General features: G+C 36.4%; 1 long non-coding RNA gene across 1 annotated transcript in view; it reads left to right on the top strand.

Annotated features, from left to right (window-relative positions):
* Positions 1–26488, top strand: part of LOC126374821 (uncharacterized) — a 67193-nt gene that overhangs the window by 12682 nt on the left and 28023 nt on the right. Inside the window, exon 2 of the long non-coding RNA XR_007567496.1 lies at positions 8756–8810. This is a non-coding gene — a long non-coding RNA (uncharacterized LOC126374821). The remainder of the gene's footprint in view (positions 1–8755; positions 8811–26488) is intronic.

Here is a 26488-nt window from a genome sequence, read left to right as displayed (position 1 = left end):
AATTTTTCCTTCTATGATTGGCCACCTGATACGACACGATTCATTTATGACAAACAGGAGGGTTACAAACGCCATATTCTTCTTCTATCGTGTGGGAAGGGAGGTGGATTACCAACCTCAGCAACCCTGGTGTCAATTCATCTAAAAACAATAATGCTATCCGATATTTGTGCATAGAAAAGTGCGCGATGTCAACGCGGTGGCCTTTTTAACCTGCTTGGTGTCAACAAAAACCCAGGTAGCATTTGTACAACTGCATACAATTTGTTGGTGGCGGTACCCTGGTTGCTACACCATGGTGTCCTAGTCAGATAGGACCCTAAGACACCTTTTAATATGGTACCCGATGTTGTTAAGTTACATTGTGAATAGTAATCATAGATGGATGATATCGGCGGCTATCTATACCTACCTTATTTGTAAAAAAAATTAAACCTGTCAATGTCATACTTGTTGACATCAATTAATGATCTAATCATCGTGATCAGCTGAATTGATTGACTAAAGTAGCACCTGTCTATAAAAGAATATCAGGATCACTCATCTTCGTACCATTAGCATACCATCATCATCATCATCACCAGCCCATTAACGTCCCCACTGCTGGGGCACGGGTCTTCCCTATGGATGGATAGGGAGATCGGGCCTTAAACTTCCGAGCGGGCCCACCATCATCATCATCATCAATTTAACAGCCACGCTCTTGTCGGAAAATAGGCGAGATAGTCTTATGTATGTCCGTATGTATGATCTTGTCGGTGTAGCATTCTCCATTCTAGTCTATCAAAAGCCAATTCTTTGACTTCTTTATAAGATACGACGTTTGCCTTTTCATCTAATTTGTTCCATATATTATAAGCTCTTCTTGGTCTATTCCTTCCTCTCGTTTCTGCTATCTTCCTTTCTATGATGATTTTAATAAATTCGTCTTGTTAAGTTACTTTAGAATTATACTAACATAACATAAACTGCCTATATATGTCCCACTGCTGGGCACAGGCCTCCCCTCAATCAACCGGAGGGGGTATGGAGCATACTCCACCACGCTGCTCCACTGCGGGTTGGTGGAGAGAATTATACTAGCCTTCGTAAATTTGATAATCGCCGTAACATTATGGAAAGATACAGTTTTATTTTTTTATATCAGTTGGAAGAACGCTTTCACTATCAATCTGTCAAAAACGGGAAAACGTTAGTCGCTACTGTTGAGTGTTTTTTAATTTTGACAGTTCCCCATATTATTTGTTGAGTTTGACTGCAAAATCATAGTGTTATATTTATTCCCTAAAAATTGGATTGAAAAAAATGTAGAAAAACTTATTTTTAATCAAAACTACCTTTTTCAACTGGTTGCCTTCCTTTTTCATAAGTCATCCTTCAGACGGGATACATTCCACGTTGCTCCACAATTTATAGCAATTTATCACGATTTTCAGCTAGGCAGTATGGAGAACTGTCAACATTTAGGAACACTCAACAGTGCTGCCGCCTACATTTGAGCTTCTAGTTTTTATCCTCATTCGTAATAAGAGGTGTAACCCATGAACTTTGACTAAGTTCTAAGTGGTAACCCTAATCATCCATATCAAAAAAAAATCCAAGGAACTTCCATTTGCAAAAAAAACTTACCAAATCTTTTATCGAGCAAAAAGAACGTACAATAAAAAAATAAACGTTGATGGAAAGCGGCATCATCAAGTAGATATGAATAAGTATAGATAAACGGAATAATATTTTACGGTCGCCACGTTTTCTTAACTATCTTGATTCTACCATTCATCATTTAAAGTTGTATGTAGGTCCTCCATGTATATGAATCATGCGATACAATGAAATCCTTATTGGAATCCAATTTGTAACTAGACCTGCAGCGGTACTAATAATAACAGACCAATAAGACGGTGTTAGCTATACTTCATCCTTGTAACCGACTAACAATGCAATTGTCTTGTTAAGGCAAGAGGGAAACCACTGCCCTATTTTTCCATGAAGAATGCTACACCGACAAGAGCGTGGCTCTTACATTAGTGATGACTTGTCTCCGAGCAGTTCTAGTTCTACGCGGACTAGGAGTAAATAAAAAAACAGAACGCATTCAGTATTGTAAAACTAGAGAGAGGGATTGTGTTTTTTTCTAGCACTATTAATGTGCGATGAGCCGATCTTTTGCCAGTTGGTTCTGCATTAATTTTAGGATAAAAATAATGGTCAAACACATAACTTTCCCTTTTGCTTCGCTGCAATCGGTTAGTACTATCAGGGAGGCGAGCAATATTGCAATTTGACATTTGCGCATATAAAAGTAAGTGCGCAATGTAAACAAATATCAAATAGCAATATTGCTATTTTAGATGAATTACTTCGATGTGGCTTTTTTAACCCTCCAAGACTGCGAGTTGTCTTGTTGACGACTTGTTGCTCTGTCTATCAGGGATATCAGACGTAGATTTACTTATGTATTCCAGCCATGGGTTATAATTATAATTAAAACACATAATAACGGGTTCTTACCGCGTTTAAATGGGGATATGAGACTCCCGATATTTCGACACTGTTGCAAGTGCCATGATCACGGGATGACTGATGAGATTGGAGTGGAGTAGGTAGTTCCATAATATTCATATTTATATTAATATTATTTAGTGTCGAAATATCGGGAGTCTCATATCCCCATTTAAACGCGGTAAGAACCCGTTATTATGTGTTTTAATTATGATAATAACCGCGTAAACTTAAAACAATTTATGGGTTATAATTGTCTGGCTTATCTCTATCAGGAACCGAAGATGATAATTTAAATAAGTACTCACGGTTATCGACCAGTAAGGTCTATACTTCGTCCTTCCTCCGCGACCACAAACGCTAGGGTGTCAAGTTACAGGGTCGGTTGGTTATTAATTACTGCCAATTGTGGCAACGTATACGAGATATTATCATTACAGGCATAGCTGAAATTATTATGTGATATTTACGTGCAGATACACCCAAGAATTATGTGAAATTGCTTGAAGGAAGAAATGGGTTGCAAACGCCGAGTATGAACTATTTGCTCGTACACTTTGATCTCTACTCCCCCGCGAATACGAAAAAAACCTTACGACTCACGGAGCTCCGCGTTAAAAAGGTCGTATGTTCTTATGTATAACCTGCAGTCCTAACAGTCAAATATCGACTATCATGCACGGAGATCCCTCCGTATCACAGGAAAGTTAAAAACGTTTATGATCGACAATTTATAAAAAATAAAGATCGTGTTTTTGAGAAGCAGAGGAACTACTTATCGTAGTTATCTGTTTGCAGGAGTAATAGTAAAAGTGGGCTGAGGTTAAACCGACGACAGGGGTTATCATACAAAATGCGCGTTAGGGCCTTTCCAACATCTTTTTTCAATTCCGTGGTAGGTGCTCGCCGATCATCGTTTATAATCGCTTGGGAACGGATTTGATCATGCTCTAGCGACACCATCTGTAATCACTGATAGTATAAAGTTCCTTATCATATTTTCCTCTCACGTAATAATTCTCTATCTACCGTCATAAAATTCCCGCGTCGAGATGACCTACATTCAGTAAATCAATTTTATATTTTAAAGCTAGTACGAGCTGGGAGCTAGGCATCCAGGTTCCCCGGGATTGCCCTTTGACATTCGAGTAGGTGGAAGCTCGCGCACGCGCCGTGCAAACCCCCCCTTTATCCCTCTTCCCGACCCGAGCCCACCCCTGCGAATGACGCAGTATTTCAGGCCCTATCTCGTGCTATAAATAGAACGAGGATACATACCAATCCAGGAATAAATTCTGTTCCGAATCCTTAATTAATGGAACTTGAGATGCCCTGTGTTTTAGCATAATTATTACGGGTCTTTTTGAATTCTGAATGCTGGTGTTACTTTGTGTTTTTGGTAGCACAAAGTTTAGCTGTAGATTGCTACCCGTATGTCAGCCAGTGAGTTTTTTCATTGTCATGGCCCTGCTTATATAATTAAGTAAATTTCTTAACTCCTGTATAGCTGTTAGATCAGACATTTTTACTAGGTAGGTAGATACAATACTTTATTGAGCATAATGGACATAAGATACAGAAATAAGAACAACAGATACAGAAAGGCACATCGGGCGGCCTTATTGCTTATGCAGCTATTTCTTCCAGGTAGCGTATTTGAAACGATATTATTTTCAGTGCCAACGCTCACCGTTACTCATACTGAATTCCAAACTATATAATTCTAGAATTCTAAAAGCCATTCAAAGCGTCAAATCTCTTTGTGCACACTAATATACACTGCTGAATCAAATTATATCGTAAAGTTACTGGACAGTGAATAGTCTGGGGCGTTTCACGATTTCCCGAATTTCAGGGGGGTTAAAATGGCCACATCGAAGCAATTCATCTAAGAAAGCAATATTGCAATTTGACATTTGCGCATATAAAAGTAAGTGCGCAATGCAAACAACTGTCAAATAGCAATATTGCTTTCTTAGATGAATTGCTTCGATGTGGCCATTTTAACCACCCAGATTATGATATCGTTTCTACATTATGTCCATCTTGTTAAATACATCATTGATTCGATAGTCCACTTCTACGACATGTCAAAACGTCTGAATATGTATTACGTTCGTGGTAATAGTTCGTCAATCATAATATAGGGACAAGATACAGTAAAAACTTCATCAACTCACATCTTCTACCTACGTACTAGTAAGGGCCCTGTCTAGTCACTAGAATACCGTGGTGGTACAATCATGAGCAATATAATGTACCCACTTTAGGACTCTGTCGCACTAACATATTTGACATTTAGTGAGACTCACTGTTCAACTTGTCAAAAAAGTTAATGTGACATGGTACCATTTTTATTTTTTGACGTGACTTATTGTAGATTTGCCGCATTGACTTATGGCATTAACTACTTGGCCGGACAAATGGGGAGCGCTGAAGGCTCTCACCCGGTCATGGTACCAAAGTGTATATGATACGATTCATAATTATTCGACAGTTCACAATCTCGCGAGATTCAAATCGATAGATTATAATCTAACGTTATTTACAATTTTACGGTGACATATACATATTAATGCTCGTGACCGTACCACCACTGTCGTGTATGTACATGTAGTTGGCACCTCGTGTCCTGGGGGGTTAAAAGCAATTCATCTAACAAAGCAATATTGCAATTTGACATTTGCGCATTTAAAAGTTGGTAGCACAACCAACAGGACACCACGTGTCAACTGCATACAGTTTATCAGTGGGGCCTCCATGGTGTCCTAGTGAAATATGGCCCAAAGGTGCATTATAATATTTAGATCACAAACCGTTTAGGCGCGTTGTAATCCGGTGGAAACTAGACTCCATAAATATATCACGTTATAAATCTGTGGCTATAAATAGCCCAGTCGGTGTATTACAAGCAAATATAGCGTCATACGAACTCACCGGCCAACAGAGTGCTGATTCATATATATTATATACCTACTCAATTACATAGGCCATTTAGTTTAGTGTCGCCAGATAATCGAATGTATATAGATATTAATCTATATACATAATACAATAATCGGTTATTAAATCGATTATTTTCTAAGCCCCTAAATAATCTCAATGTCGAATAATCAATTAATTATTCGGTAATATTATTTTATATATTTAGGACTCTATTTAGAAGTAGGAGCATTGTAAAGTAAACTCATGCACTTTCTTGTGCCGTAGCTTGTAAAATTTAGTTTTTGTAATTTTTCCAAAGGACTTCTTTTTCCAAAGCATTTTTTCTTCCACAGTTCTCTATCAATACCACTTTTTATAATTATACATCTACATTAAATACCTTTGAATCCATAAAAGCATGAAAGCAAAACCTACAAATAAAAAAAAACCTGTTGTCAATTCTAGATGCTCAGGAAAAAATACATCGAATTATTTTTATATTTTAAAAATCTGAATTAAGTAGCTTAATTTTAAGTAATTTGCCAAAACGTTTATAAACTGCAGCAAATTATGCTGCGGTAATGGCCCCGATTTCTGCAGTTCTCAGTCATCTCAGTCCCTTTTCTTTTCGACGGATAAGAAAATGACAAGTATAACTTAAAATAAAATTAGATGTGTGTGTACTGGAATTCAATGTACTGAAAAAGATATGTATAGTTAAATTATTACAGCCAGCATGTTCTTGACTCAGATCTGTTCATTTCCGCTGGTGACCATCTCAAGGACGCTCGTTAGTCGTGTTGAAAATGTTGCTATTGTTATGCATATATCATATTTTAACGCCTTCCACTCGAATACACCTACTAGGCTAGAGTACTTGTATAATTATAAAAATAAAATACTAATTTAGTACCTACAAAAGATCAAAGGTTTCAATATTTATTCATTTATTTAAGAACGGTCATATACAAACATACATTATTTTATGTACTCACTTAGAATACATAATTATAGTAACACTGGCACTCTACCCTTAAATACATACTTAGGGGTAGAAATAAAAAAATGGAATATTTTTCTTAGGATTAAATAATATTACTAACATAACAGACAGTAAATACAGTAATGTACTTAAAGGAAACGATTGTGTCATGTTCTTAATACTAAACGTTAGTATTCGTTCGATGGAGCTACGGCCAAGTAGTTAATGCCATCTGCGGCAAGTCTACAATCAGTCATGTAAAAAAAAAGAAAAAGAAGTTCGATGTAGAGGAAAGGTTTGCTAACGACGTATTCCACGCAGAGCACCATAGCTTAGATCACCAATTCTTGGATCATCAAAACTATTCCACGTAGAACACCAACGGACAAGCAGCTACTAGTGTTGTAGCTAGAGGTGTATTTGATTAAATGAAAGATATTGATAAAATCACTAGAACGTTTATTAACCATACCTGATAATAGGATTTTTTTTTAATAATATTGCGAAGTCAGCCTTAAATTATTTCAGTCACAGAACTTTTTTGTCTAGGTGACATTTATGAAATGAAAAAAAATGGGACATCAACTTGACTGATTTGTACTAGTATTAAAATGATGCTTATGATTAATTTAATAAACTCTCTAGTGATTTTATCGATATATTTCATTTAATCAAATACACTCAAAGTCCCCAACACTAGTAGCTACTGATCCGTTGGTGCTCTACGTGGAATAGGTTTGGAGATCTAAGAATTGGTGATCTAAACTTTGGTGCTCTGCGTGGAATACGTCTTGCTAAGACTAACTCTTCAAAGTTGCCAAATGATAAAATAAACAGGCACTGCGTTGCTACACGGCGCGACCTAGGCCATTAGTTAGGCAAAAAATGTTTATTAGCATTGAATGCGATCTTCGCCTCCTACTTCCTCCCAAAAAAACGAAATCAGTAACTTCCTTTAGCAACGCTATTGTCAGTAATAACACGTAGTTGTGTGTCATTATTTCAGTTTTTATGTACCGTCAGGTAGTTTCAAGATTAATACGACATACCCACCTACATAAACGTGAAACAAATGCTTATTAATCCGAGCGAAAACTTTTGTTCGGGTGTGATTTAATTATACAGGATGTTAGTGAAATCGTACCGAATACTGACGGGGATGATTCAGCTCGTTATTTTGAGTTAATATCAAGTGGATTTTTCATCGCAAAGGTATATAATTGAAAATAATTTATAATTATAATAATGTTTATGTTTATTTTGGTAACTCAGACCCAATTGTTAGTAAATACAAAAAAACACTTAACACTAAGGTTAGTACATCTTAATCAAAAGTACATACTATTACATGTCATTTTAATGGGAAGCGATTAGCACCCCCATAAATTGCTTCCATATTGGCAGCTCCAATTTACATGCCAACGCCATCAGGGATTCATTTTTCAAAACCCATTAAGAAATTTGAATTTTGCGACTAAAAATTCCACTCAGAATCATGGTCTGGATTATTCTCCTCAGTATTCGTGACGGTGTCACTAACACCTTGTATTATAATGTATGTAAGATAAGTTTAATTTTGTTATTACACAAAAAAATGTAGATACGCGTATGTATGTCTATAGGTACCATCTATAATATTACGTATATATACACCGCATAGGTACCTCTCTTGTCAAATAGGTCAACTGGAACAAATCTCTTTCTTAGAGATAAGCTTACCTGTAGGTACTGTCTGTTTTCTTTGTATGTTTCTTTTGTCTGTCCTATTGTGTAAAAATAAATAAAATTAACTATGTGATATACTTTCCGGTCACGAACTCCGGTGTGTAACGCTGAAAATAAAGAAACACAAAGAGATGAGATTGAATCTCCGAAGAAAAGATCGAAATTATGCCCGTAATATTCAACATTATCTCCCTAGCATTATCCTGTTTTTCACAGAGTCCGCTTATCTAACCTGAAGATTTGACAGGTCCGGTTTTTTACAGAAGCGACTTCCTGTCTGACCTTCCAACCCACGAAGGGAAAACCAGCTCAATACAGGTTAGGTCACATACCTTCGAAAATGCATTTCTCGAGAATGTGGGTTTCCTCACGATGTTTTTCTTCACCGCTGAGCACGTGATAATCATTTATGATCCAAACATGAATTCGAAAACAAATTCAACAATCATTGATTTAGGTCTGTGCTGGATTCGAACCTGCGGCCTCAAAGTGAGAGGCAAGCGTTCTGGGCTATCACGGCTCCCGAAAATTATGCACATAATATTAATAACTAATATTATGCTATGATAGGACATATTGTTATAAAAGGAAAACAACTGATCATATTTTATTTTGTTACAGATTGTCCCCACCAACCGTGAAAGCACAATGCTGAGCTGATGTTACAATATTTCAGGTAAGTGAAACATTGGTGCTAATTCCTGTAAATACCATCTAATTCCTTTGCGGTGGATAAGAATATGACAGGTCTAACTTAAAGTAAAATTAGGAGGTGTCTGCAGGAATCGGGGCCATTATTAACATATAATCTTGATATAAACTTTATTTTATTTTTTTAAACTTCTCATCTGCGGGACCTAGGACTTATAATAGTGTTTCAGTAGTTAGGTATACTTGTTATCACGCGAATAATCGTGACGAGTTTACGAGTACGTGCAGCTGCTTTACAACATGTTTTGAGTGATAAAAAAGTAACATATTGCGGAATACCAACACGTGAATCATTTAAATGACGTCACTTATTGTGTGTTTGAATATTTTCAATTTTGTTGCCTCGAACCTTGAATATAACACACTTGACATAGGTACAGTCATGAGCCATGTCATGTACCCACTGTAGAACCCTGTCGCACTATCATATTTGACATTTAATAAGACTTACGGTTTAATATGTCAAAAAAGTTAATGTGATATGGTTTCAAAGTGTATGCATATTAGTACTCGTGACCGTACATAAACAGCGAATTTCCCACTCCTGGAAATTGACGTTCTAACTCAGCATTAGATACCAATGCGGGATTCGTATCTGTGACTTTCGAATGTGAGGTAGGCGTTTCGCCACTGAGTCATCGTATCAAAGCTACTATAACACACTTTTTCTTAAATATACATTGGTGCCTACAGGCCGTAGAGTCTAGGGTAGGTAACTATTTACTAAAACAGGGTTCGACTTTCAAATCTGCAAGTGCGCTATAATCTTTCTAGGGTTTCATTATGTACATTTTCTGGAGAAAAGAGATAATAATACCTACATGCCTTTTTACTCTCTCTCCCTCTCTCCTAAAATAATACACTTCATGAATGAACTTTAGTTCTTTCAGTGATACGTTCCGAAAATATCCAAAAACACTGTCGTCACATAGTAAGTACCGGATAGGTTTTATCTTTAAATCTTGCATAAAGTTCATAATGGAAGCACGTTCTCTTACTAAATAATGCTCCAAAATAATAATGAATAAAAATATAAGTTTAAAATAAGAACTAAAACTCGACTACGGAAATCACGTTCTAAAAAGTATGAAACGAATAAAAAGTCCCTGTAAATCTTCCTGCCAATCTGTCCTACGTATTTGTGTACCATGGCATGCGACAACGGCTATCTTCTAAACATCACTATTGGAAAAAAAATCAGAGAAATATTTTCTTATTTTTTTTAACTCCTAGCGCGATGGGTATGCCCGGGATGATAACTACCCATCATTGAATAGAATTGCAAAATGTCTGTTTTGATTCACATACACGACGACCACAGCAGACCAGATGGTTAGGTACAACAAGTGTTATCATGCGAAAGTGTTAGTAAATATAGCGAAGTAGCTCGATTCAGCTTCGTCGCGTTATCTGGACGTGATAGTACGCCCACCCTCGCCTCGCGCGCATGCGCCAAACTCACGTCAATACATACACCCGCGACTTGGTGTATTTTCTCATATTATTGTCAGATTTACTCATCATAATTTTAGTTTAATGGTTTATAGAATCTTTTAAGTTTTTATAATAAGAAACAACTAGGAAACTCAATTTTCCGGAGCTCGACTTATATCCGGAAGCAATCGAAGTGATTATTGCCTACATACGTTTGATATATCATATATACAATTTCTACTCTGTCGGTGCTTTTACAAAACTGATGTAGGTAGGTACCTATAGTCTTCTCACAGTCATCGCCTAACGTATAGGTAATTATTGTACCTACTTAGTAAATAGGAAATTATTTAATATCAGCCGTCTCTAGTGTAGTAGGATACCTATAAGCACTGAAGAAACTATGAGAAACTATCTACTTATGTCTATCTCTATAATATATATTATATGTTTTTGTTTTTCCTGATAATATTCCATTTTTCCAAACACAAAATAAGTAGGTACCTACAAATTGTATGTAAGTACCTGAAGATAAATGAAAAATAAATTAAATATAATTAAGTCCGTAGCATCAGTGCTTACCGCGAGGGGTCTGTGGGGTGAAGCGAGCCGCGGGAGTGTGCGTCATGGTTCGGCGTCACAACTTACCCGTTTCACCCGCGGAATGGCAAATGCACGACCGTCTCAAGGTCAAGGTGAAAGGAAGGTGGGCGGGGGGGACCCTCGGGCAAGTCCCCGAGTCCTAAAGACCCGGTAACCGTCAAACGCTCGATTTGACTTCCTTAGTGATAATGTAATAATTCAAAATTTTCCTGCTACGGTACCGAATTTGAATTTGATGATTCTTAGAAAACCCCCTCCGGTTGATTGAGGGGAGGCCTGTGCCCAGCAGTGGGACGTATATAGGCTATTTATGTATGTATGTATGTATGATTCATAGAAAATTGATCGGTATTTTTTTGTTTATGTCCAAGTACTGTAGAGTTTTGTAGAAAGTTACAAAAACTACATTTCTGAGTAAATACATACCTACCTACGTACTTATTTAAACTAATTATTTTCTATGTAAGAATTACAGGAGATAGGTAGATCTTCCGAAGATGAAAACCTTTGTTAAACAAAACGTCTAACGAATTCAAACAAGTACAGTACAGTGTAACAGTGTACAGTGTAATTTTCTTAAAAACCTAACACAGGTCTGTAATAATTATGAAAATGTTGTAAAAATGTTAACACTTTTTATCAATAGGTGGCGCTAGTTTAAAATATACGCAGTGCCATCTAGCATGAAGTTGCGAAAGTTTCTTGGACTCAGCGCAGGTTCCATCCTAACTGACAGTGCACTGTTAAACTTCACTAACTAACGCATAGATGGCTCTGAGTGATAGTAAAAATAACTTTCATTTTACAAGTACCTATTTGCACTGTTGATTGCATTAATTAATGAAACTTGTATGGTTAGTATTTTTTATTAATGTTACTGTGCCGGACTAAGTTATCTACATCTCTATATAGGTACCTACACTAATATACTTCTAATCTATAATAGAGAGGAAAATTTGCAAGTTTCTTTGTACCAAGTAATATCAGGAGCTACTGACTAATTTAAAAAAAAATCACCTATAGTAAGCTGAATAATTATTTTAATGAGTGCTATACTTGTACCTATTTGATAACCGAACTCCATGACGGCTTAATGGTGATGGACGGACAGTTAGTACTTAATAAATAATATTAAGTAATAGTCTACTTCATAGGTGGAGGACAGGAGTCCTAGTATGGCTTTGTAATATACTAGTCTGGGCGCCATCCCACTTGCGTCAGACAGAGTACTGCGGGGCGGAAGGCAAGAGGGAAACCAATGCCCTATTTTTCCCTAAAAAAGGAGCATGGAAAATGCTGCACCGACAAGAGCGTGGCTCTTAAATTGATGATGATAATGACTTCATAGTTATACCTACCATGTATCGGTTTATTGGGCGTAAACATAACCCTCCCTTTTGCGCTGTAGTCGGGTAACATATAAGAATCCTACTAGCCGTCTGGTTCCAATTATATTTAAAAGCGAGTTAATTGTATTATTTATTTAACATTTCCATCATGTGAAGTAACAACGGATGCAACATTGAAAAAGCACACAAGCGACATCGAGAAGCTTCAACAAGTCTTCTAGAAGAAAGAAGAGAAGAATGAAGATCATCGGACTATCGAACGACCGGGTGCCACGCTGTGCTCGCTCGGGTTTCGCGGCGAGTGAACACAGCTGGTGGTATCTCAGTTGTTCTCTAGTTCTCCCTCGGTTTCTACTCTCAACTCTACCCTGACTCTACTTATACGCAAGAAAGAGAAGAAGAAAGATAAGTTTCAAGAACCAGCGATAAGTTGTTGTTGAAGATCATCACGCGTCGAGGGAAGATAAAAACAAGTGACTGAGGTGATTTGTCGTGTATATTGTATTTTATGTTTGCTTGGTTACTTTTGTTATCAAACATAGCATACACAGTTTCTATAAAATATAAGTCTAAAAACTAAAACCCAAAGATAATGAAACAAGAAAATAGGTGTATTTCTCTGAAATAATTTGTCCTAAGAGTTTGCTTAACACGGCATACGACCACGGATATCTTCTAAACATCACTATTCGAAAGAATTTCTGAGAAATAAACCTTAATATTTTCTTGTTTCATACCTGATCTGTCAAATCTTCAGGGTAGGTAAGCGGCCCCTGTGCAAAAACTATACTCCAATTGAGGTAGTCAGAACTACATTCATCGCCAGATACCCATCACCGACCTTTCTGTTAGACCAACGTGATATGTGAGCCGTATCGCCGTCTATAATGGTCGAGCTTTGGTCGAGCTAACTGCTAACCTATACAAACAGCACTATTAAAGTGTGCTAGTCTAATAAATACTGTTCACAACTCTACGTTAGTTAATATGTATCCCTGCAATTATATAAACCTGTTATTTTATTGCATTGTTATGTTGTAAAAAAGTTTTTTCCCTAAAGATTGGAAAACGAGTAATTATGCGTATGCGATTTAATATTTCATTCACGTCGCCTCAGTCGTTCTGGTAGGAATGTTTCCATGTTTTTATGGATCTAAGGCCAGTAATACACCGAGCGTCAATGAATTATTAATCTCGTTTTACTACAATCTCACCTATGAAGTCTAATGATATTGTACCTGAGAATTTGCTAGACTGATGTGGGCACGTAATGTTGTTATATTGATAATAGACTTTATTCCAACTAGTCCAATCAGTTCAATTTCAATTATATATACTTAACGTCAAAACACGAAATTACTTTAGAATTTGTATGAAAAAGCACCCTGTGACGTCATAGAAAAAGCATGATAAAATGTCGGACATTTTATTTCATTTTTCTAGATTAAAATTCATAAATAAGTTAAGTAGAAAAAAGAAACATTCTTTTTACGAAATGTCAAAGCGAAGATTTTCTATGGATTTGCATGAAAATACAGTCGTTAGACTGGCTTCTATTTCCGTAAGTGTTTAATTTTGTGATTTATCGATGAGCGATTTGACGTATTGTATGTCCCTGTAGGATGAACCTCGTCAAATATCATATCAGTAAAATCAATAACAAGCTATAACATTGTAGTCGCACCAATCGTAACGCGTGTCGTAGCCTTATTGCGTACGAGTCGGTGCCGCATGCGCAGGTTGCGTGAGGCACTTTTATTTTTGCGAGGGAAAGTCGCGTAACGTCTGATTACACTGCCCTCACCTGTTCATCTTTGTACGAGTAAATACTATGTACACATATGACTGTCTTCAAATTCAAACTCAAAAATATATTTATTCAGTTGGTAAATTACAATCAAAAATCAATATTTTTTTTATATGACCGAAATATTTACTTGCCCCACTCAAGATTTTTCTGATTTTAAATGTTATAAAAAACTACCCACATAAAAGAAAAAATCATCAAACTCGGACCTGTCCCTGCTAAATTAGAAGTTAGGAAGCTGCGACTTTATTGACTCCACTAATTGAGCCGCCAAAGGCCCCTGTCATAGCTCAAGTAACAGTGGCGTAAGTATTTAGTCGTTTACATACAAACAGTCGGTCCATCAGCCCGATTAGATTGTAGTGTGTATAATAATAATCTTTGATCACAAGTGATCAAACGTTTCGATTTCTGACGATTTGTACCATGTACAAAATGAACAAGGTCTTCGTGTGAGTCATTCTTCCTTCCGACTGATTATTTATGACTACACTACTGCAATTTGATTCAAGATAAATTATAAAATTCTGATTATTAAATAAAGATCTAAAGGTAACAAAAAAGTTTTCTTATTTCTATTCAACTTATTTATGAATTTTAAGGTTCATCATATCCATCTTTGGACTTCGTATCAACAGTGGCTGCAAGTTGTCTTTGATTACTTGTGGCTCTGCCCACCCCATTAGGGATTACGGGCGTGAGTTTATGTATGTATGTATGTATGAATTTTAATCAAGAAAAAGGTAATAATAATAATAAGTCCGATATTTTATGACGGTTATTCTATGACGTTACAGTGTGCTTTTTCATACAAATTACAAAGTAATTTCGTGTTTTGACGTTTAGTAAAAAGTAACTGATTTGACTAGTTGGAAACTAGCCTATTACTTAAACCACTTTCTTAGCTTCAAATGAAATGATATTATATTTGGTATACATATAAACGAGTGACCAATAAAATTATGCGTAATATCGTATATTACTTATGCGTTTCCCGAAGCAAGTTGCGCACAAACTTGTAGTGAAAGTCGTTTAAGTTGTTATTTCCGATGACAACTGCTTGACCGCCTCCCGGCTTCATCTGGTGAGAATAAACGCTACAAAGATATTCATTCAATTTCAAATTCAAAAATATATTTATTCAGTAGGTAACATAGTTACGCTTTGATTCGTCAATTTTTACATAACGAACGTGTCATCCGCCTAAAACTACAGCAGCTTCTCACAACCTGTATAGCCGGGGAAAATAAGCTGCAAGAAAATGTACATACAAAAGTTTTATTAGACACAAAGTAAAAATATATAAACGAATACATTCCATTCAACTACAATTGTAACAACACACACAATATTACACAAAATTATATTTAGATAATAATTTATAAGTAAAAAATGTCCTCCAGCTCACCACATTGCAGCAATATTAGCCACGTTGCCCCTATGCACCGTCAAACTGGTTCTTTGGGCAAAATAACTACTAGCTCTAGGGTCGGACGTTGCCTCGATGAGGCGCGCTGAAATCGTCTTTAAAAAACAACTTAACTTTTCACACGTAGTACCGTCACACCACGTAGTCTTTACATAAGTCATGTCAGGGGCCTATGGCGGCTCAATAATAACCCTGACACCAGGGTTGATTGGGTTCATAATCCACCTCATAACCCACACGACAGAAGAAGAAGAAGTCACACCGGTATCGCTATCGGGATGGACAGACTCACAAATTATCAGATATCCCGAAGCGAGCTCTAAAATGTAGTCTAAGTTGGACACAAGTATACATGAACAATATGATGACAAAATATCATTCTCATTACTCAAAATGATAGTTTATAATTTTGCTTTTCTTTCCGGATATGTCGTGAAATCCGACAGACAGATTTTCTTTCTAACATGATGAACAATTGTGGTCTATAGACTGATCCTGTCACCATAAGCTTACAATACAATACAATACAAAAACTCTTTATTACACTTAAATCACATTAAAAATACATTAAGATCCATCGTAAGCTTCATATCCATCTTAGGACGTTGTATCCACAATGGCTGTAAGTTGTCTTTCATTGTAGCTCTGCCTACCCCATTAGGGGTAACGGGCGTGAGTTTACGTGTGGATGTGAAAAACCATTTGCGGCTACGTTTCATAATAAGGTACACTTGAAGACGTGATTGCGTAAATCGAAACCATCATATTCCATTGATGTATAATAATGTGTTACTTTACCATAGTAATCATATTCTAACAACCGAGCCGTAGAAATTGAAAGTTCGATTTTACTTATGATTATGATAGATAGTAACAACCTCTTTCTTTTTTGAAGTCGGTTAATAAAAATGATTACTGCTTTCATAACGTCTTCATCAACATCAGCCGCTCACATAACTTTAATAGGCCTTTTACTACGTTTTAACTTTTCACAATATGCTACGGTGTTTCCGAGGTGCAATGGCGAGGCCGATGTTCGATTTCCGCTCGGTTTAATTTAAAAAAAGTATTTTGAAATTGACTTGTGTTTTGTATGTTTTCCACCAAACCACAGTGAAGCGGAGCGGTGCAGTATGTTCTCTGTCGTTTCTGATCGATGATGAGAGGTATGCGCCCATCAGTGGAACGTATTGTCTGTTTATGTATCACAAAATGATCCTTATGTCGTCAATGTGGTCCTGTACAGTCATGAGCAATATAATGTACCCACTTTAGGACTCTGTCGCACTAACATATTTGACATTCAGTGAGACTTACAGTTCAATTTGTCAAAAAAGTTAATGTGACATGGTACCAAAGTGTATACTTATTAATGCTCGTGACCGTACGTGTCAGTAGCTTGCTTCTCAAATGCGAAGCGCCGCCGGTTCGAACTCCGGTACTGTTCTTGCACCAATTTATCTTAAGTGCAATTTTCACTAACGCAATCGACTCGAGTAGTATTACAGGAATTCGGCTCCTCGCCTATCACGTTGGTCTAACAGAAAACTCAGGCGACGTATGTACCTCTAACTAGCCCAATCGGGAATATAGTAATGAGCTTCACGAAATTCCAGGACTTCCTGGTCAAATTTCGTTCTTTTTCAAAAATCCTAACAGTTTTTGTAAGGGCGTCATCATCATCATCATCATCAGCCCATTAACGTCCCCACTGCTGGGGCACGGGCGTTCCCTACGGATGGATAGGGAGATCGGGCCTTAAGCCACCACGCGGGCCCAGTGCGGATTGGTGGTTATTAACGACTGCTAATGCAGCTGGGACCAACGGCTTAACGTGCCTTCCGAAGCACGGAGGAGCTCGAGATGAAAACTTTTTTTTGTGGTCACCCATCCTATGACCGGCCTTTGCGAAAGTTGCTTAACTTCAACAATCGCAGACCGAGCGCGTTTACCACTGCGCCACCGAGCTCCTCAATATATGTAAGGGCGTATCTCATTCGAAGGCTCTTTTAGTCCTCTTTCTGGAGATATCTCATTTGTGGCGCTGTGAGAGCTGGAACACAAAAGTTTGTATGTGTATAAATATGTGCCTATCTGTCGATTTTTCAAGTAGAGACATCTAAACAAAAAGCTCGAAATCGATTTTACACGACAGGTCGATACAAAATCTATGTTAAGGACACGTTAAAGACAGAATTAAATGTTGTAGGTCCTAGATAAAACCGCGTCCACCATGACCCCTGACCTATTCTACCTACGCAGCCTCTCCCTGGCCGAGTCGTACAGTCGATGCATCAATTTTATTTTATCTGGGGGTTTAAAAGGCCACATCAAAGCAATTCATCCTAAAAAAGCAATATTGCTATTTGACATTTGTTGACAATGCGCGCGTACTTTTATATGCGCATATGTCAAATTGTAATATTGCTTTTTAGATGAATTGCTTCCATGTGGACTTTTTAACCGCCTGATCTTCTAATAACTTACTCGTCTAATAGTGAAAAGCACTTAAGTGCGTTTTTGAAGAATTTCTACCACAAAACCTCGATTACTTTTAATTAGTTTCATTTTGGGTAGAAACTGAGACCACTATTTTTTACCTGGATTGAAACTAGCGTGTCTTAAGCTTTGTTAATAAAAATAAGGTCCGAATAATATTTTTCAAAAACGCATTTACGTGGTTTTAGTACAAAGCGCCGATATAGACACTTTTTATGTAATGTTTGATGACAAAAGAAAACACCAAGCAAATATACAAAACAATATACATAGATGTATGACAAATCTTATATTATGTAGGAAAAATTAAATTATAAAATTGTAATCGATCAATAGAAGCCAGTCTAAGATGACCAAAAATCAATCAATATATCAATATTTTACTTTCGATTTATTTTGTATTTTATTTATGAATTAAGTAACAATGAGTACGAAATATGAGGGATTTTATTGTTACATACTTACTACTAGATACTTTTTTCGAAACGAAAAAACGAAAGTTTTCTTTGCAGTTTTTATGGAAATATTGTCCTGTGACGTCATTAATAAAAGTCACCAAACGTAGTACTCATCATTGCTTAATACAAAAAATAAATTCTAAAATAAGTAGAAAATTAAATTGAGATTGATTTTTGATAAACTTCGACAAAATTATATTTCTGCATTTTATTATTTATCTTTGACCCGGTCAAATACTTTATTCCATACTAAATTCTGACGGAGCTTACGATTCGGAAGAATCCTATATGCTTTCAGCTTGAATGTCATACATACATAGTCTTAAAATATCTAGATAAAGCCCGCGCGTGCCACCCTGACCCCTGACCTATTTAATACCTACACAGTCTCTTCCTGGAAATCCTTTGTAGCTCGCTCCAGCTCTGAATATGAAATAATGTAAGTAGGTCAAAAAACTCGTAATTACTGCTGTGAAAGCAGTACAATTTTTAAAATAAATTATCTAAAACTAACAATGTATTTTGAGTTATCACTGAAGAAAATAAAGTAACATAAAAATAAAGAAACTATTTCGACCGACCTTAGAAAAAAATATGTTATTTATAATAAGTAGTTTTGTAAGTAAGTTGTTCGGGAACTGAATCGCCTGCCTCTAGACCTACTGAAGACTATTTTTTCAACAAAGCATCCGAAGTCCATCCTAAGGCTGAAGCCATCTATATGCAATAGTAGTATCAATCAAATCTATATATCGAATTTGTATAAAAAACAATCACCCCATAGTATCAAAAAACTTAATAAAGTATCAAAATTATTGTTTCCTAATCCTTGATTTAAATTCATAAATATTCGAAGAAAGAAGGATAAAATAATTATTTAATTTTAGACCAACCATTTTGTAGCGAAGTAGCGAGGAAGCGAGAGAAGTGTGTCAGGATCGAAGCAAATATAATTCCGGTGGGAAATAGGCGTGAGTTTATATATGTATGTATATATTTTAGACCAGAAATAAGTCTGAAACGAATTATGTGATCTTATCTTGATTAATTTTATCTTCGACCACGTAAGTCTATGTAGATGTATACCTGCCTAACCTGTAAACTTCGTTAACCGTCATGAACGTGCCGAGTGAATTTATTTCGTGACCTGCGCCCTTTAAAGGTCACAGAAGCTTATCAATCTCGGGTAAATGTAAATACAGTTTGTATAGCTTCTTTTAGAACTGTTTTAAACATCCCTGGGTGGAAAAATAGCATTTATTTACCTGTCGACGACAAGTTCTAAAACGATTAAAATAATCGACTTGGGATGATTGAGTGTTTTGTTCGACCAAGTAGGGAAGCAAACCTATATCAATGCTACAGTAGCATATCATAAGTCAATGAGATTAATGATTACCTAAATTATATTAACTGTGTACCTCTAGTTTTAAATAACTTGTAATGTATACCTACATTGATTTAAAAGATGTTGCTGTTGCAGTTTCTTGTCATTTCTCAGCCATAACACCTTGCGAAATGTATATTCAAAAATTTTAAATTAACCTTCAAAACGTTTATCCACGATAATTACATTGAAAAAATAGGAATGAAATTATGAATTTCGAGGCACTACTTATGTTGCTAGGTCGTAGCTAAGTTAGCCTTCGGGTAAATTCCCTGACACTTGGGTCAACTATACTAAACATCTGCAGTGCCTGAGCGCTGTCCAACCCGCAATGCAGTAGCTAACTGGAGTATGCTCCTTACTTCATATAATTGACAAGATTTTACCTTTACCAACTCTGGCACCGTATGGAAATATTACTGATAGCATGTTGTCTCCTTTGCTGTATTCTGCTACAGAAGTAAATAATCTTTTCATAATAATAAATAAATATCAATAAATATTTTTTATTTCGAGCCACAGGTACCCATACAAATTAGAACTAAAACTAAGTGTAAATAAAATGTAAACGTAAAAAGTGTAAGAAATATAAATAAAATTGTAGAAGAGAACAAATAATATTTATATTATTATTACTTAAACAGGTTATTACTAATATTATACATTAATATTATTAGTTACATTTATAATTTCGTATTTTTCTTTTCTTTTTCCCACCTATTGTTGGCAACATCCAGCAAAATTATATTTTTTTTACTTTTTTATTTATAAAATGGCAATACTTTTTCAAATCAAATACTTTTTTGTATTTTCTACCTTCTTATACTGCAGCGTAAATTGTGTGCCTCTAAATTGAAAATAGAACGTAGTCAAGTCGACGCCGACGTACTGTTTCTTTACCATCCATCCTCTACACACCAGCCAGCGAGCAACACCATCTGCGTGCGTCACCTATAAAAGACATCAACGCGCGCCGCCCTTCAATCATAATTATATAGGTATTGATCGAAAGCGCCGCTTTAATAAAAACCATTCTATTACGTCAAGTAAACTGCAGATAATTGGGTCGTGTACTAGGTTCAAGATAAATTATGAAATTGTGACTAGGTACTAAATAAAGGCAGATCTAAAACTAACGAAAAACTTTTTCTTTTTATCTATTTAACTTATGAATATAATAATATGCACGACATTTTATCACGTTTCTCTACGATGTCACAGTGTCCTTTATCATACAAATTCCATAGTAATTTCGTGTTTTGACGTTTAGTAAAAAGTAACTGATTTGACTAGTAGGACACCAGCATTTTTTCTTATCTATACGCGTATTTAAAAAAAACAATACTTATATTAAAATTTTTACTAACATAGAGACCAAATTCATTTAATTTGATTACGTAACTCGAAGAAATCCCGTAACTGTGGTTGGGTACTATTTTTTTGTGCACATTGATTTCATAAATCATCACAAACATCTACCATCTACCTGTGGATATTGGTTATAATTTCCCAATACTTCCAAGGTAACCTCGCTATCCAGATTCCCCGTAACAGCCCTGACCCAGCCTACCCTAGATACGCAGCCTTCAGCCCGGGCGTCCCTGACATCCCCTGCCGCCTCTCTGCTCCCGGCCGGAATCGTACACTGTACATACTCACTCAAGGAAATATCCGGAAAATTCGACGGGCAAATCTCAGAAAATTTTCGCTTGACAAGGCGATTAGTATACCTACCTATATATGGTATTACAAATCGAAGACTAGAAGATTAGAATATAGATTTTAGTCTTCGTGACACGAAAGAAGTCTTGCAGATTCTGCATAGAATTATTAAGACTTTTCATTTAGTTTTCTTCGACCCGCGCGCCGATTACCCATTTTCCGTCGTCGTCTTGGTGCGGATTATTATTTTAAACCTGGTTTATCTTTAGTCCTCGTTTTGAATAACACTGGAGATACAAAACACATTAACACAACATATATATAAATACATGCATGTAACATGTAGAGGAAGTAAGAGAAGTGTGTCAGGATCGAAGCAAATTGAATTCCATAGGGAAATAGGCGTGAGTTTACGTATGCACAGGGTGTTGGTGACATCGTAACGAATACTGAGGGGGATGATTTAGACCTTGTTTCTGATTTAATATAAAGTGGAATTTTCCGTCGCAAAATTCGTGCATTTTTGTGTTTTTTTTTAATTATTTTCAATTCTATACGTCTAAAAACTCGTGACAATTTTAGTGCTTTTTAAAGTTTTTTCCGTTCCATACTTTTGCGACGGAAAATTCCACTTGATATCAACTCAGAATCATGGTCTGAAAGTTTTCGATGCGATGGCACTAACACCCTATATGTTATGTATGTTGAATAACGCTGAAAATGTAGATTACAGTTCCACAATCATCCCAGATTGGCTATGTCGGAGGTCTAGATAATAATTACAACACACACAAACATGAGCTCGCGATTATATACCCAATCTATACTCGCATACTCATACTCGCATAATTTGATCAAGGTAAAGATATGAATAGACGATGTAAGTTGTTATGCGTACACATTCCTAACATTCTATCACTTCAGGAAATTGAAGTCGAAAGCAGAAAATTCAATTCACGTTGGCCCATATTGCTAAAGTGAAGAAAGTAACTGATTGACGCGGAAGATACACGGTAAAGTGCGTACGTTTCCTTATCAGGTTTTTTTCCGGTAATAAACTGTACGATATTCTTTATCCATGCCACACCCCGGACACTTCATACAAAACACCTCGTTTTACACAGACACTACAATGACGTTATCGTACACGCGCATATGTGTGTGTGACATCTGACGCCCATACGATTGAAGACTAAACTAAGACCGAGGGGAGTGAGGTAAACCTAGCTCAGCAGTTGGTGGGGAGCAGAGTTGCCGTCCTACGTGGTATTATTCCTTATTCTATATCCATGCTACAATTGCTTTTAATGATAATCTTATGGAACATACATGAACAATTTTGACTGTCACCCGTTACGCACATAAATATATAAACTCGAAGCTCGTTATTCCTTCTGGGGTGGGTAGAACCTGATTAGAAGACAACTTGCAGCTACATTTATAACATTACAAAGTCCTAAGATAAGTACGACGCTCAGTGGGTAGGCCCGCTACGCGGTGGACCGACGATCTGGTGAAGGTCGCGGGAAGCCGCTGGATGCGGGCAACGCAGGACCGAACGTCGTGGAGATCCTTGGGGGAGGCCTATGCCCAGCAGTGGGCGTCGTACGGCTGATGATGAAGATAAGTATCTGATTCCTTCATGACACTGTAGACAAATAAAAAGGGTACATCGTCATGTGATTCTTAAAATCATTTATCTACCCAGACCAATTAACCTTATCAATCAGCCGAACGGTATAAATCCCTACTAATTATAATCGAAGACTTCTTGGCGCCTTCTCGTCTAAATATCTTTGGCCGGGCGCAGCGCCTGCGACGCCAAACGGCGTGCCAAGTGCCCTGGCACCCTTATTGCATACACGAGAATAACAAGCAAGGGCGCGTGTTGAAACCAGGGCTATGTGTGCTGACATACTATTGACAGGGGACTGATGTGTCGTCATACTATCGATGTGCACCAATTACGTCAGCAATAAGACGATTTTTCCAAGCTTATACCTTTAACTTGCTCGTTCGATGCCTACTGAAGTAAATAGACTACAAAGTTGTTAAAAAAGTTACGTAATAAAATTCAAATTAATAAATAACACTAAACATAAATCAAATCATCCTTATGTTGTGGATATACCACCAATCCGCACTAAACGTTTTGCCTCTTCCTTTTTGATGCGAACAGCGAAGTATTGGAACTGTCTGCCGTCGTCTGTTTTTCCAACTATATAGTTATAATCTGGGAGTCTTCAAGGCTAGAGTGAATAGGCATATGCTAGGTAAGCATGATCCAACCTAGACCACGGCGTCACTTACCACCAGGTGAGATTGTGGAAAAACGCGAGCCTATATTATTTAAAATGATCTAATCATTCATTGCACAAATATGGTATTTTAGGTGGTGACAATATTATAATACTTACGTACGTACAGCATATTTTGGCCATAAAGGCATGCTTTCTTAGTGTACTAACAAGTCAAAAGAAGAAATTCGTAAAATTAAAATAATCAAAACACAACGCCAATTTCTTTTTAATTAGTTAATAAAAAAATACTTAAATCGGTTCATCGTATCTATTCAAGGATTTCGTATCAAAGCTGACTGTAAGTTATTTTGTGATTTGAATTGGCAAAAAGATATTAGTTGGTTAGGAGTATCATGCGTTGTAATTACGTGATCGCAGGCATTTTTCTGCTTGCAGATTTCTATCCCGGGCATTGTGGGCGACTAGTTGATTTTTTCGTGAAATGTGTTTTGTTATGTTTGTATAGGCACCTAGTTTATTTTACTATCTATTGTTGCTGTATGACCAACATATACCGAAGTCTATCTGTGGAAACCTATAATTGGCTCTTTTGTGATTTTTATTTATGTTTATACTATTTGATGTAGCTGTTGGTTTTCCTATAAATAAATAAATAGATAAATAAATTACTAGTTACCCCTTCAGAGATGTTTATGTTGCTTACGAGTGCAAGTTTATGTATGCACGTAATAAGTAACTCGTGTTAACTTTTTCTTTTGTGGAAAGATTTGAATCACTAAAGCATGAAATTATGTTTTTATATCGTACACATATTTTAATTTTACCTACACCAGTGTACTGAGAGTAAAATCAAATATAAACCCTTCGTAATTTAAATGTGTTAACATTACTATATAATACTTACAGTCAGTTCACAATATTCACATACCACATTCGTCATTGACTTCACTAAACACATTTTTTGTAAGTACCTAATGTACCTACTGATAATGAATCACTATATTTACAAGCAGCCTTTATCGTCTAGTGGTTAGAGCGTTGGGCTCATAATCTGGAGATCCAGGTTCGTTTTCCCATGGGGACATTGTCGAAAACCACTATGTGAGAATCTATTTTGTTGGACATTGAAGGCTGAATCATCTGATTACCTATCCGTAAAAGTAAGATGATTCCGTGTTTCAGAAGACACGTTATGCAGTTGGTTCCGGCTCCTAGTCGTAAAGTGAAGCAGCGTGGTGGGGTATGCGCCACACCCGCTCCGGTTCATGGGGAGGCATGTTCCCAGTAGTAAGGATGTAATAGGCTGTTTATGTTATGTTATACTTATTACAAAATTCCCAGGTCAGTCTAGCTTTTTTCGAAAAACCTTTTTATAGTAGAAAAATAGTATTTTATGCAACAGTTGTATAAGAAGGGTCAAAAAATGCGAGTGGCGTGAGTTGCGATGTGAGCCTTGGCGAACATCGCAATAAGAGACGCCACGAGCATTTTTTGACCTAGTTATACAACGTTGCATACAATACTTTTTCTACGACGACGTAATTTGAAACGAAAAACAAAAATTTTCCAATTTATTTTCCAACGCGCGGGAAAATGGCGGCAAATGTATACTTTTTTTTTATAGTATATCTATGGCACCAAACAAAGTAAAGGTGCCAGTTTCCAGGTCAAAAAAAAAAAACAACAACAATGCTTTTTTGGCGACATTATAGTACAGTTACACTTTGTAAACAATGCTTTTATAGGCCATAGAGCAAAGACCTTGTATAGAATAGACGGATAATATTTTAGAGTGACGATCAAACTATCACAGCTCTCTTTCTTCCCTATGGCAACAATCTCTGTGGAAAAAAGAAACAAACATAGACAAACACCGCTGTCTAGAACGTCAGTGTTTACCGTTTTGAGATGTTGTGGTAGTCAGCTGGATACCAAACCTGCCGTTAGTTTTTTGGTGTTTTGGGACATTATTTTAACTTTTTATATAAACAATCTGTGAAATAGTTATTCATTATGAACCATGGCTTGCGTAGCTATTGGTTGTGAGAGTAGAATGGGTGTTATAATGGAGAACGATCAAACAATGTCTCACCATGGGTAAGTTATCGACCACATAATACATGTTTGTGTGCAAGAAATACATTACCTGGTCTGGTTTTTGTAAAGTTTATTGAGCCCTAAACACGATGCAGACGCATATTTTCAGCAAAGCCGTCACATTTGTACAAATAATTGATTTCACATTTTACGTTAATCAGCTTTGACAGATCATGTACCCAAAGTATTATAAGTAGTGTTGTCCTTTGATATCGATAACATAATATTATGTTTGAATGTAACATCTACATGTTGCGTTATTCTATTCACGTTTAATTCATTTTTCGACCTGTTTCCGATTTGGATGAAGATTACATAAAGATATTGTATTTTCCAGATTTCCTAAATATTCTAATTTACGAAACAAGAAATTAAGAAACAATTAGATTCAGACCATGAAACGAGATAATTCTCTCTTCTGAAGGACGCCTTCTCCTTATTTAAGCCTGTGCTAATTACATTTCGATGTATCTTGCTTTCTATCGAGCAGGATACCAAACAAAAATATTACATAGAGATGCAGTACCAACAATATTCACTCACATATCTCACATAAGGTGAGTTTAAGTTTAGTTATAAGTTTATAGATTTTGCAGCTATTTCGTTTTTGTATTCTACATTAGCATGGAAAAAATATTTCAATACAATACAAATATT

Source organism: Pectinophora gossypiella, chromosome 18 (assembly GCF_024362695.1).
Source record: "Pectinophora gossypiella chromosome 18, ilPecGoss1.1, whole genome shotgun sequence".
NCBI lineage: Eukaryota > Metazoa > Arthropoda > Insecta > Lepidoptera > Gelechiidae > Pectinophora > Pectinophora gossypiella.
Note: the sequence above shows the minus strand (reverse complement) of the source record. Positions and strands in the feature narration are given on the sequence as shown.